Here is a 13554-nt window from a genome sequence, read left to right as displayed (position 1 = left end):
GAATATACAATTACATCCATCACTAGTAAATACATAAGCCAATTGAAAATTTAGATATGCACAGATGACACATTGATCATAGGGCTAATATACTATGATCCTATTTGCATTTTCCATTTTCATGCACAAACATTGAACAAAATAGCTAATATAACTACATATTGAAATTTAGATATGCACACTTGATCATAGGGATAATATACTATGATCCTATTTGCATTTTCCATTGTCATGCACACACATTGAACAACAGAGCTAATATAACTACATATTGTGGACATATTGTGAACAACAGAGCTAATATAACTTGAAGCAAATAACTTGAGTAGCATTAAAAAAACCCAATCTGTGAGCACTAAAAACAAATCTAATAACCATCATAGCATTAAAAACACCAGTATGTTCACAACATCTAGCATTTTTGCAATGAATTTATCCAAATCTAAAAACAAATCTGAAAACCCCAATCATTGCAGCACCTAAAATCATAGTTCACAACATCTAGGTAGCATTTTTGCAACCAATTTATCCAACAAACCCTAGTCCAAAAACCCCCCATCCCCCCAACCCATACAAAAAACCCCGGCCCATCCGTCAAACCAACTACTCTAACGATTTGAAGTACTGTATGAATCACAATCGAACTAACTCTACAAGCTAAGCAAGTGCAAATGAATACCTGCTCCTCCGTGGCAGGCGGCGCAACGGGGGCATCGGGATGGACTGCGCCGCTCGACGCCGTCACCTTCTGCACCGATGAGGCGGAGCCCGCCACATCGGCAGCGGTTGCGAGTTTCCCCGCACCGCCGTGGACGCCGCCGACATCCGCGGTCACCGCGCCCTGACCCTGCAGCTCCACCACATCTCTGGCCGCTGCGCCGGCGTCGCCACGAGCGTCGGCCATCTGACAGATGGAGGCGATGAAGATGAGGAAGAGGATGCGGTGGGGGAGAGCGAGACGGTGCGGTGGAGGCAGTGGAGGAGAGCGAGACGACGACGGCGTGCAGAGGAAGACGATGCGGCAGCGAGTGGATTTGGGGGGAAATGGTAGGGGCGATGGAGGTGGTTGCCCTCTTTATATGATGGGACGTTTCGGGCATGTCCATGGACACGTGCTACCCCACGACCGCGGTCTTGCATGCGCCCACGTATACGCGGCCCCACTCGTCAGCTAACGGTCAAAGGCATTGACCCTACGGCAACGTCCGTTATAACCAGTTATGAGGGTTTCGGGCATGGGAGTGGGGAAAAGTGAGCAAAAGTTAACATAGTGGGGATGAATGAGTAGAGCTAAAGAACCAAGGGCACAGAAATAAAAATCCCTTATATAAATGTGGGTCATCCCAAAAGTAAAGTCTTAAATCAAAGAAGAACTTTTTATTTTCTTGGTAGGTGTAACTAGGGTATATATTTAGCAACGATGTAATTAGCATAGTCCGCATACCAAGGATTATTATGAGAAGTAGAAGCATTTATAATAGCTAATTGCTCATCGGGAAAACTATCATCAATAGGCAGTGGGTGATACGTCTCCAACGTATCTATAATTTTTTATTGTTCCATGCTATTGTATTATCAATATCTTGGATGTTTCATAAACAATTACAAGCAACTTTATATCATTTTTTGGGACTATAACCTACTAACTTAGTGCCCAGTGCGAGTTGCTGTTTTTTGCTTGTTTTTTACTTTGCAGAATATCAGTACCATATGCAGTCCAAATGCCATGAAACTTTGAAGATTTTTTTCTGGCGATAAGAGACCTTGGAAGCTTCTGGAGGCCACGAGAAGACGAACGAGTGGCCCACTAAGCAACAGGGCATGCCAGGGGCCTCTGGAGCCCTGGTGGGTAGTGGAGCCCACAAGCCTCCGTTTGACCTACCTCCGCCTCTATAAATACCCTAAAACCAAAAACCTACGAGGGAGTCCACGAAATACTTTTTATGCCGACGCAAGTTCGAGAACCACGAGATCCCATCTAGAGGCCTTTTCTGGCACTCTGTTGGAGGGGGAAACGATCATGGAGGGGTTCTTCATCATCCTTGCAGCCCCTCCGATGATACGAGTGTAGTTTACCACGAACCTATGGGTCCATAGTTAGTACCTAGATGGCTTCTTCTCTCTTTTTGATCTTCAATACAATGTTCTCCTCGATGTTCTTGGAGATCTATGTAATGACTTTTTGCGCTGTGTTTGTTGGGATCCGATGAATTGCGAGTTTATGATCAGATCTATCCATGAATATTATTTGAGTTTTCTCTGAACTCTTTTATGCATGATTGGTATAGCCTCGTATTTCTTCTCCGATTTATTGGTCTGGTTTGGCCAACTAGATTGATTTATCTTGCCATGGGAAGAGGTGCTTTGTGATGGGTTCGATCTTGCGGTGCTCAATCTCAATGACAGAAAGAGACATGTCACGCATGTATCGTTTCTATTAAGGGTAACAAGATGGGATTTATTTCATCCGTGAGTTTATCTTGTCTACATCATGTCATCTTGCTTAAGGCATTACTCCATTCTTTAATGAACTTAATACACTAGATGCATGCTCGATAGCGGTCGATGTGTGGAGTAACAGTAGTAGATGCAGAATCGCTTCGGTCTGCTAATCTTGAACGTGATTCCTATATACATGATCATTGCCTTGGACATCGTCATAATTATTTGCTTTTCTATCAATTGCCCAACAGTAATTTGTCTACCCACCGTATACGTATGCTATTTTTATGACAGAAGCCTCTAGTGGAAACTATGGCCCCGGGGTCTATTTTCTATCATATATTAAAACCAAAAATACCTTGCTGTAATTTTCTTTTATTTATTTTATTTTGTATTTTTGTCAGATCTATCTATCAAAACCTCAATTTAATCTTGCTCGAAACCCTTGAGGGATTGACAACCCCTCTACGCGTTGGGTTGCAATTATTTGTTGTTCGTCACTACAAGAAATATGTCAACTTGTGACCTTGACTATTGGTCACTGAAAGGTCATTGTTTTTCATTTGCGACCTTTTTGTGACCAAAAACAGAAGGTCAAAAGCTGGCAGTCGTAAACTGAAATTAACGACCTTCTCTGTGAGAAGGTCGACCAAAATATGCCTACTGTTTTGTTTTGGTCACTAGCAGCCTCCCCAGGCCACGTAGGCATCCGACGTGGCAATCTGATGTGGCACAAGAATCAGCCCGGTCCAATTCAATTTTCTACATGGGCCTAGCCCAACAATTCGGCCTTTTTAATGTATTTTTTTCCTGTGCTTTTATTAGCTACATGGGTCTGACCCAACAATTCAGCCCTATTGATTTCTTTGCGTGGCCCTTTTAACAGCAGATTTTCTTTTTGATCATGTATTTTTCTGGGCCATTTCTTTGCTGGGCCTCTCATGTTTTTCCCTCAAAAATAATTGTCCAATATAACTTGGGCCTAGCCCAGTTCCGAAAAAATTAATCCAATCCAAAAAAAATTACTATGGCATAGACATTACAACTCATCACACCACAAGCTATCTTGGGCCTAGCCCAGTTCTGATACATTTTCAAAGCAACGTGCAATGTTATTATATTACAACCATTCATTCTAGCAATACATATCTTTACATCCCTGGAACAGTAAGTGCCAAACAAAACTATTCTATGACAAAGAAAATTAAAACAGAAATACCCTACACTAGACTTGGATGCGGAGCTCCCTGGGGGCTGGGCGTCACCTGCAAAATGTCAGCAGAATGGCTAGCAGAACAATAGCAGCAAAATGTCAGCAGCAAGCACTAAGGCCGGACCGTTGAGATGGTGATTCCTGTGGCTTTCTCCTCCACATGTCAGCAGCAAACTAAAGAAATTTAAGAAATAGTACATTTACTTTATCATCAGGTTTGAAACATTTCAAACTTAAGAAATGAGAACAGACAACAAATCATCAGGTTTGCAAGCTAAAGCAGTACATAAAGCAACTTCTGTGAGGCACTGAAGTTCTAGAATACCAAGATATAGTACATTTACTTTATTTATTTATTTACGACTGAAAAAACAACAGCAATGCGAGGAGGATTGATGAATATGGCATGAAACACCAGCAATGTGAAACTGGACATACAGGAAGAACACAAATTAGAGTAAAATTGTTTCAGAAAGGGCAAATGGGCACCTTAGCCACATCAGGGTCAGTATATTTCCTTGGAAATATCATCATAACCCTGCAAACAACAATGTGCATCAGACAAGTAACCACTTTATGCTACAACATCATCAGGATTAAAACAACATATTGATACTCAGTGCTGGATGAGACTATACACAATACCACTACGACAGAATAGGCCGTCGCATGCCGTGGTGCACCATCTTACACGATCCGGCCTCAAGAAACCAGTAGCGCTGCTAGCTCCCTTGGCCCAGCTCCTTGCTGTGGAGGATGGCCGAGACTTAGATGCGGAGCTCCCTGCACATGACATATTGTGTCAATGCTTGCAGCAACAACAACAACTCACATACCATAGAACTTGTGTAATAGTGTATCAGCACCCCAAAGGAGGCATTACAAAATTCTCAAAGAATGTTGCCAAAGGGATTAACCTCATAGCAACCTGAATAAACTACCACTGTTACCACTGTAGTGGCACCACCATCCATTCAACCAACAGGATATAACAAATACCAAGTCAGGCAAGACACGCAGATAACTATGTTTGTGCAAATCAGATCTTCTGCATAGAATAGTACATCCTATTCAAAAGAATACACAGAACTCAAGCTATGTAACTACTGAAAGAAGAGGAAATGAATGCAATTCTATATACACAAAAACACATTTAGCAGTGTTATACATAGCAAAACTTTAGTATTTCGTGGTACAATGAAAGAGCAGTTTAGTTGAAGAATTTTGATTGCCATTCTCAATTTTACTACTTAAAGACATAATGTAACAAATACTGGATACTTCACAGCAAGCAAATAGTGCAATAAATTCACTGGTCTATGGATACGATCACAGATTCACATGAGGTGTGCGTGGAATATAGTGCAAATAACAACGGAAATTTAAAGAAGCTCGCTTCTTAACAAAGGCCTACCAATCACTTCAACCTAACCTAAAAATAACAGTACATAGACAGTTCCATTACATAGTACTGCTATGTAATTGATACACAAAAGAAGATACATCTCCCATGTTCAGCAATCAGGATCAACCATGAAGCTTTCACTACTCCTACATCAGTAAGCTTTTACTACTCCTGTTGCTAGTGTTCTAAACCAACAGAGCAATGCTATAGGAGTAGAAAAGAGAACTAGGGGTAGGAGAGGGAGCCGCTCACCGAAGAGCTTGTGGTCGCCGCCATACACACCCGCCATCACGCCGGTCGCCTCAAGAAGCACGGCTGTGCCGGAGACGCCACCAAACGTGTGCAAGAGCAGAGCACCTGCTGCATCCAAATCCAAATCGAACAAGAACAAAAAATTAGGAATGGTTGTAACCATGCTTTTCAAGGCACACAATCCAAAAAATCACAAAGAATGAGACGGCGCCTTTCCTGATCTGCTTCCCATACTTGGATCCAATGTTGGCCGTGTTCCGTGTTGAGGAGCTCAAGTTCAATGTGTAGCCACAGTATCCACAACTGCCAGTAAGAAACAAACAACACACATCATCAAACTGGACATAGATGCTTTATATACAAACCTGAAGCTACCGTCCTACTTTTTGAACAGGAACGTCGCGTGGTATATAAATGATAGTTCGGTGCTCTCCGTACGCCTTTACAAGTTCAAATCATGTCCTAGATATTTATTTATGTGTAACTTCACCGATCGATGCAAGATATTCTACTCTTTACGCAACAATTTTCTCCTGCTATACGAATGTGATCTACGGCAAGTTAGCAGGTATGTTCTATAATCCACCAAACGCAGCCTCAACTGCTGGTTCGGTTATGTTCTATAATCCACCAAATACCAAGCACAGCAGCAGCATTACGTGACATTGCGTGTCTCGAGTCAATGCGAAGTAGAACAGCAGCAGCTAGTGCAGGGTGGCGCTTTTAAGAGCCAATCACGGTGGAATCTTACATAAACGACAGAAGGGCGTGTTGCTCAAGTAAGTTTTCACGCATGTCAGGTTGCGTTGTCGACCGATCGCTGGGAATATTCTTCACACAGACACCCCCAATGCATCTGCATCTCCAGCATATGCACTGCACACTAGCATAGCAGCCGGCAGCACCGCTCCTTTTCGATGCATGAAAATAAAATACTGTCGACAGCAGAATTGCATAAACATACCCTGATCCACACTACTATACAGCTATATTGTCACTAGTAGTAGTAGTATCTTGAGCTTGCGTCATACGGACATGTTCTATTTTAACATGTACGTTGAAACCTATTCCATATACTGTATGATCCTGCTGCTATCCATCCGGTACCAACAGTGGGCTGGCTAGTGGAGCAGTTAGGCTCTGAGAATACTCTACTCCACATCCTAACAGGCATCTACATCTGTAGATGTGGACTGATCATCTATACGTTCATCCCTGTGTCCTAACACAGGGGCATACGTTAGCCTGATTCGAGCAATCCAAACTTCACCAGAAAATTTCCCTACCAAGAAACCTAAACATAGCCTGCCTGAAAAAACGCAGCGCAAGCTGAATCCTAACGAACATGCGCACAAACAGCATGCCAAGCAGCACACATCAACGATTTACTGGGCACATCGGCCCAGCAAAATCAAACCAAACCAATCAGCGGGTACAAGATCGGGAGGGGGAGGGCGGCGGGGCCGGCGACGCACCTGTGAGGTCTTGACGAAGAACTGCATCTTCCTGCTGCTCGTGCGTGCGGGAGGGATTCAAGATGGTCGCGTGAGAACGACGGAGCAGGAGCGGAAGCAGACGAAAACAGCGGGTGGGTGTCTGCGGCTCGGATCCGGAAGCCGGACCTCCATCGAGGTTGCGGCTCACCTCGGCGACGACGTCGGCAAGGCCGCCGGGGTGTGGATCGGAGCGGAGGACCTCAGGCGTCCATGGCAGCCTCCTTGCACAGAGAAGTACAGAGGGGATTGAGACTTGAGAGAGAAAAAAGGGAGACACAAACAGAGGGAGGAAGAAGAGCGGGGGAACACGTCGACCTGCGGGACTTCGGTCGACGGCGGAGCTGCTCCGGCTGTTGGGCAACGTAGTAATTTCACAAAAATTCCTACGCACACGCAAGATCATGGTGATGCATAGCAACGAGAGGGGAGAGTGTTGTCCACGTACCCTCGTAGACCGAAAGTGGAAGCGTTAACACAACGCGGTTGATGTAGTCGTACGTCTTCACGATCCGACCGATCAAGTACCGAACGTACGGCACCTCCGAGTTCAGCACACGTTCAGCTCGATGACGTCCCTCGAACTCCGATCCAGCCGAGTGTTGAGGGAGAGTTTCGTCAGCACGACGGCGTGGTGATGATGATGATGTTCTACCGACGCAGGGCTTCGCCTAAGCACTGCTATGATATTATCGAGGTGTAATATGGTGGAGGGGGGCCCGCACACGGCTAAGAGATCAATAGATCAATTGTTGTGTCTTTGGGGTGCCCCCCCTGCCCCCGTATATAAAGGAGCAAAGGGGGAGAGGGGCGGCCAGCCTTGGGGCGCGCCAGGAGGAGTCTTACTCCCACCAGGAGTAGGACTCCCCCCCCCTTTTCCTAGTTGGATTAGGACTTGGGAGGGGGGAAAGAGGAGAGCAAGAAGAAGGAAGGGGGGCGCCGCCCCCTTCTCCTTGTCCTATTCGGACTAGGGGGGAGGGGCGCGCGAACCTCCCGGTACTCCGGTAAAATCCCGATTTTCACCCGGAATCCGATATCCAAACATAGGCTTCCAATATATCAATCTTTATGTCTCGACCATTTCGAGACTCCTCGTCATGTCCGTGATCACATCCGGGACCCCGAACAACCTTCAGTACATCAAAACATATAAACTCATAATAAAACTGTCATCGTAACGTTAAGCGTGCGGACCCTACGGGTTCGAGAACTATGTAGACATGACCGAGACACGTCTCCGGTCAATAACCAATAGCGGAACCTGGATGCTCATATTGGCTCCCACATATTCTACGAAGATCTTTATCGGTCAGACCGCATAACAACATACGTTGTTCCCTTTGTCATCGGTATGTTACTTGCCCGAGATTCGATCGTCGGTATCTTAATACCTAGTTCAATCTCGTTACCGGCAAGTCTCTTTACTCATTCCGTAATACATCATCTCGCAAGAAACTCATTAGTTGCAATGCTTGCAAGGCTTAAGTGATGTGCATTACCGAGAGGGCCCAGAGATACCTCTCCGACAATCGGAGAGACAAATCCTAATCTCGAAATACGCCAACCCAACAAGTACCTTCGGAGACACTGTAGAGCACCTTTATAATCACCCAGTTACGTTATGACGTTTGGTAGCACACAAAGTGTTCCTCCGGTAAACGGGAGTTGCATAATCTCATAGTCATAGGAACATGTATAAGTCATGAAGAAAGCAATAGCAACATATTAAACGATCGAGTGCTAAGCTAACGAAATGGGTCAAGTCAATCACATTATTCTCCTAATGATGTGATCCCGCTAATCAAATGACAACTCATGTCTATGGCTAGGAAACATAACCATCTTTGATCAACGAGCTAGTCAAGTAGAGGCATACTAGTGACACTTTGTTTGTCTATGTATTCACACAAGTATTATGTTTCCGGTTAATACAATTCTAGCATGAATAATAAACATTTATCATGATATAAGGAAATAAATAATAACTTTATTATTGCATCTAGGGCATATTTCCTTCAGTCTCCCACTTGCACTAGAGTCAATAATCTAGATTACACAGTAATGATTCTTACACCCATGGAGCCTTGGTGCTGATCATGTTTTGCTCGTGGAAGAGGCTTAGTCAACGGGTCTGCAACATTCAGATCCGTATGTATCTTGCAAATTTCTATGTCTCCCACCTAGACTAAATCCCAGATGGAATTGAAGCGTCTTTTGATGTGCTTGGTTCTCTTGTGAAATCCGGATTCCTTTGCTAAGGCAATTGCACCAGTATTGTCACAAAAGATTTTCATCGGACCCGATGCACTAGGTATGACACCTAGATCGGATATGAACTCCTTCATCCAGACTCCTTCATTTGCTGCTTCCGAAGCAGCTATGTACTCCGCTTCACACGTAGATCCCGCCACGACACTTTGTTTAGAACTGCACCAACTGACAGCTCCACCGTTCAATGTAAACACGTATCCGGTTTGTGATTTAGAATCGTCCGGATCAGTGTCAAAGCTTGCATCAACGTAACCATTTACGATGAGCTCTTCGTCACCTCCATAAACGAGAAACATATCCTTAGTCCTTTTCAGGTATTTCAGGATGTTCTTGACCGCTGTCTAGTGATCCACTCCTGGATTACTTTGCTACCATCCTGCTAGACTTATAGCAAGGCATACATCAGGTCTGGTACACAGCATTGCATACATGATAGAGCCTATGGCTGAAGCATAGGGAACATCTTTCATCTTCTCTCTATCTTCTGAAGTGGTCGGGCATTGAGTCTTACTCAACTTCACACCTTGTAACACAGGCAAGAACCCTTTCTTTGCTTGATCCATTTTGAACTTCTTCAAAACTTTGTCAAGGTATGTGCTTTGTGAAAGTCCAATTAAGCGTCTTGATCTATCTCTATAGATCTTGATGCCCAATATATACGCAGCTTCACCGAGGTCTTTCAATGAAAAACTCTTATTCAAGTATCCCTTTATGCTATCCAGAAATTCTATATCATTTCCAATCAGCAATATGTCATCTACATATAATATCAGAAATGCTACAGAGCTCCCACTCACTTTCTTGTAAATACAGGCTTCTCCAAAAGTCTGTACAAAACCAAATGCTTTGATCACACTATCAAAGCGTTTATTCCAACTCCGAGAGGCTTGCACCAGTCCATAAATGGATCGCTAGAGCTTGCACACTTTGTTAGCTCCCTTTGGATTGACAAAACCTTCCGGTTGCATCATATACAACTCTTCTTCCAGAAATCCATTCAGGAATGCAGTTTTGACATCCATTTGCCAAATTTCATAATCATAAAATGCGGCAATTGCTAACATGATTCGGACAGACTTAAGCATCGCTACGGGTGAGAAGGTCTCATCGTAGTCAATCCCTTGAACTTGTCGAAAACCTTTCGCAACAAGTCGAGCTGTATAGACAGTAACATTACCATCAGCGTCAGTCTTCTTCTTGAAGAACCATTTATTTTCTATGGCTTGCCGATCATTGGGCAAGTCAACCAAAGTCCATACTTTGTTCTCATACATGGATCCCATCTCGGATTTCATGGCTTCAAGCCATTTTGCGGAATCTGGGCTCACCATCGCTTCTTCATAGTTCGTAGGTTCGTCATGGTCTAGTAACATAACCTCCAGAACAGGATTACCGTACCACTCTAGTGCGGATCTTACTCTGGTTGACCTACGAGGTTCAGTAATAACTTGATCTGAAGTTTCATGATCATCATCATTAACTTCCTCACTAATTGGTGTAGGTGTCGCAGAAACTGGTTTCTGTGATGAACTACTTTCCAATAAGGGAGCAGGTACAGTTACCTCGTCAAGTTCTACGTTCCTCCCACTCACTTCTTTCGAGAGAAACTCCTTGTCCAGAAAAATTCTGAATTTAGCAACAAAAGTTTTTTTCTTCGGATCTGTGATAGAAGGTGTACCCAACAGTCTCCTTTGGGTATCCTAGGAAGACACATTTCTCCAATTTGGGTTCGAGCTTATCAGGTTGAAGTTTTTTCACATAAGCATCGCAGCCCCAAACTTTAAGAAACGACAACTTTGGTTTCTTGCCAAACCACAGTTCATAAGGCGTCGTCTCAACGGATTTTGATGGTGCCCTATTTAACGTGAATGCAGCCGTCTCTAAAGCATAACCCCAAAACAATAGCGGTAAATCAGTAAGAGACATCATAGATCGCACCATATGTAGTAAAGTACGATTACGACGTTCGGACACACCATTACGTTGTGGTGTTCCAGGTGGCGTGAGTTGCGAAACTATTCCGCATTGTTTCAAATGAAGACCAAACTCATAACTCAAATATTCTCCTCCACGATCAGATCGTAGAAATTTTATTTTCTTGTTACGTTGATTTTCAACTTCACTCTGAAATTCTTTGAACTTTTCAAATGTTTCAGACTTCTGTTTCATTAAGTAGATATACCCATATCTGCTTAAATCATCTGTGAAGGTGAGAAAATAACGATATCCGCCACGAGCCTCAATATTCATCGGACCACATACATCTGTATGTATGATTTCCAACAAATCTGTTGCTCTCTCCATAGTTCCGGAGAACGGTGTTTTAGTCATCTTGCCCATGAGGCATGGTTCGCAAGTACCAAGTGATTCATAATCAAGTGGTTCTAAAAGTCCATCAGTATGGAGTTTCTTCATGCGCTTTACACCAATATGACCTAAACGGCAGTGCCACAAATAAGTTGCACTATCATTATCAACTCTGCATCTTTTGGCTTCAATATTATGAATATGTGTCTCACTATTATCGAGATTCAACAAAAATAGACCACTCTTCAAGGGTGCATGACCATAAAAGATATTACTCATATAAAAAGAACAACCATTATTCTCTGATTTAAATGAATAACCGTCTCGCATCAAACAAGATCCAGATATAATGTTCATGCTTAACGCTGGCACCAAATAACAATTATTTAGGTCTAAAACTAATCTCGAAGGTAGATGTAGAGGTAGCATGCCGACCGCGATCACATTGACTTTGGAACCATTTCCCACATGCATCGTCACCTCGTCCTTAGCCAATCTTCGCTTAATCCGTAGCCCCTGTTTCGAGTTGCAAATATTAGCAACAGAACCAGTATCAAATACCCAGGTGCTACTGCGAGCATTAGTAAGGTACACATCAATAACATGTATATCACATATACCTTTGTTCACCTTGCTATCCTTCTTATCCGCCAAATACTTGGGGCAGTTCCGCTTCCAGTGACCAGTCTGCTTGCAGTAGAAGCACTCAGTCTCAGGCTTAGGTCCAGACTTGGGTTTCTTCTCCTGAACAGCAACTTGCTTGCTGTTTTTCTTGAAGTTCCCCTTCTTCTTCCCTTTGCCCTTTTTCTTGAAACTAGTGGTCTTATTGACCATCAACACTTGATGCTCCTTTTTGATTTCTACCTCCGCAGCCTTTAGCATTGCGAAGAGCTCGGGAATCGTCTTATTCATCCCTTGCATATTATAGTTCATCACAAAGCACTTGTAGCTTGGTGGCAGTGATTGAAGAATTCTGTCAATGACGCTATCATCCGGAAGATTAACTCCCAGTTGAATCAAGTGATTGTTATACCCAGACATTCTGAGTATATGCTCACTGACAGAACTATTCTCTTCCATCTTGCAGCTATAGAACTTATTGGAGACTTCATATCTCTCAATCCGGGCATTTGCTTGAAACATTAACTTCAACTCTTGGAACATCTCATATGCTCCATGACGTTCAAAACGTCGTTGAAGACCCGGTTCTAAGCCGTAAAGCATGGCACACTGAACTATCGAGTAGTCATCAGCTTTGCTCTGCCAGACGTTCATAACATCTGGTGTTGCTCCTGCAGCAGGCCTGGCACCCAGCGGTGCTTCCAGGACGTAATTCTTCTGTGCAGCAATGAGGATAATCCTCAAGTTACGGACCCAGTCCGTGTAATTGCTACCATCATATTTCAACTTTGCTTTCTCAAGGAACGCATTAAAATTCAACGGAACAATAGCACGGGCCATCTATCTACAATTAACATAGACAAGCAAGATACTATCAGGTACTAAGTTCATGATAAATTCAAGTTCAATTAATCATATTATTTAAGAACTCCCACTTAGATAGACATCCCTCTAATCCTCTAAGTGATCACATGATCCATATCAACTAAACCATGTCCGATCATCACATGAGATGGAGTAGTTTCAACGGTGAACATCACTATGTTGATCATATCTACTATATGATTCACGCTCGACCTTTCGATCTCCGTGTTCCGAGGCCATATCTGTTATATGCTAGGCTCGTCAAATTTAACCTGAGTATTCCGCGTGTGCAACTGTTTTGCACCCGTTGTATTTGAACGTAGAGCCTATCACACCCGATCATCACGTGGTGTCTCAGCACGAAGAACTTTCGCAACGGTGCATACTCAGGGAGAACGCTTATACTTTGATAATTCAGTGAGGGATCATCTTATAATGCTACCGTCAATCAAAGCAAGATAAGATGCATAAAAAGATAAACATCACATGCAATCAATATAAGTGATATGATATGGCCATCATCATCTTGTGCTTGTGATCTCCATCTCCGAAGCACCGTCATGATCACCATCGTCACCGGCGTGACACCTTGATCTCCATCGTAGCATCGTTGTCATCTCGCCAATCTTATGCTTCTACGACTATCTCTACCGCTTAGTGATAAAGTAAAGCATTACAGGGCGATT

Source organism: Triticum aestivum, chromosome 6D (assembly GCF_018294505.1).
Source record: "Triticum aestivum cultivar Chinese Spring chromosome 6D, IWGSC CS RefSeq v2.1, whole genome shotgun sequence".
Lineage (NCBI taxonomy): Eukaryota > Viridiplantae > Streptophyta > Magnoliopsida > Poales > Poaceae > Triticum > Triticum aestivum.
Note: the sequence above shows the minus strand (reverse complement) of the source record.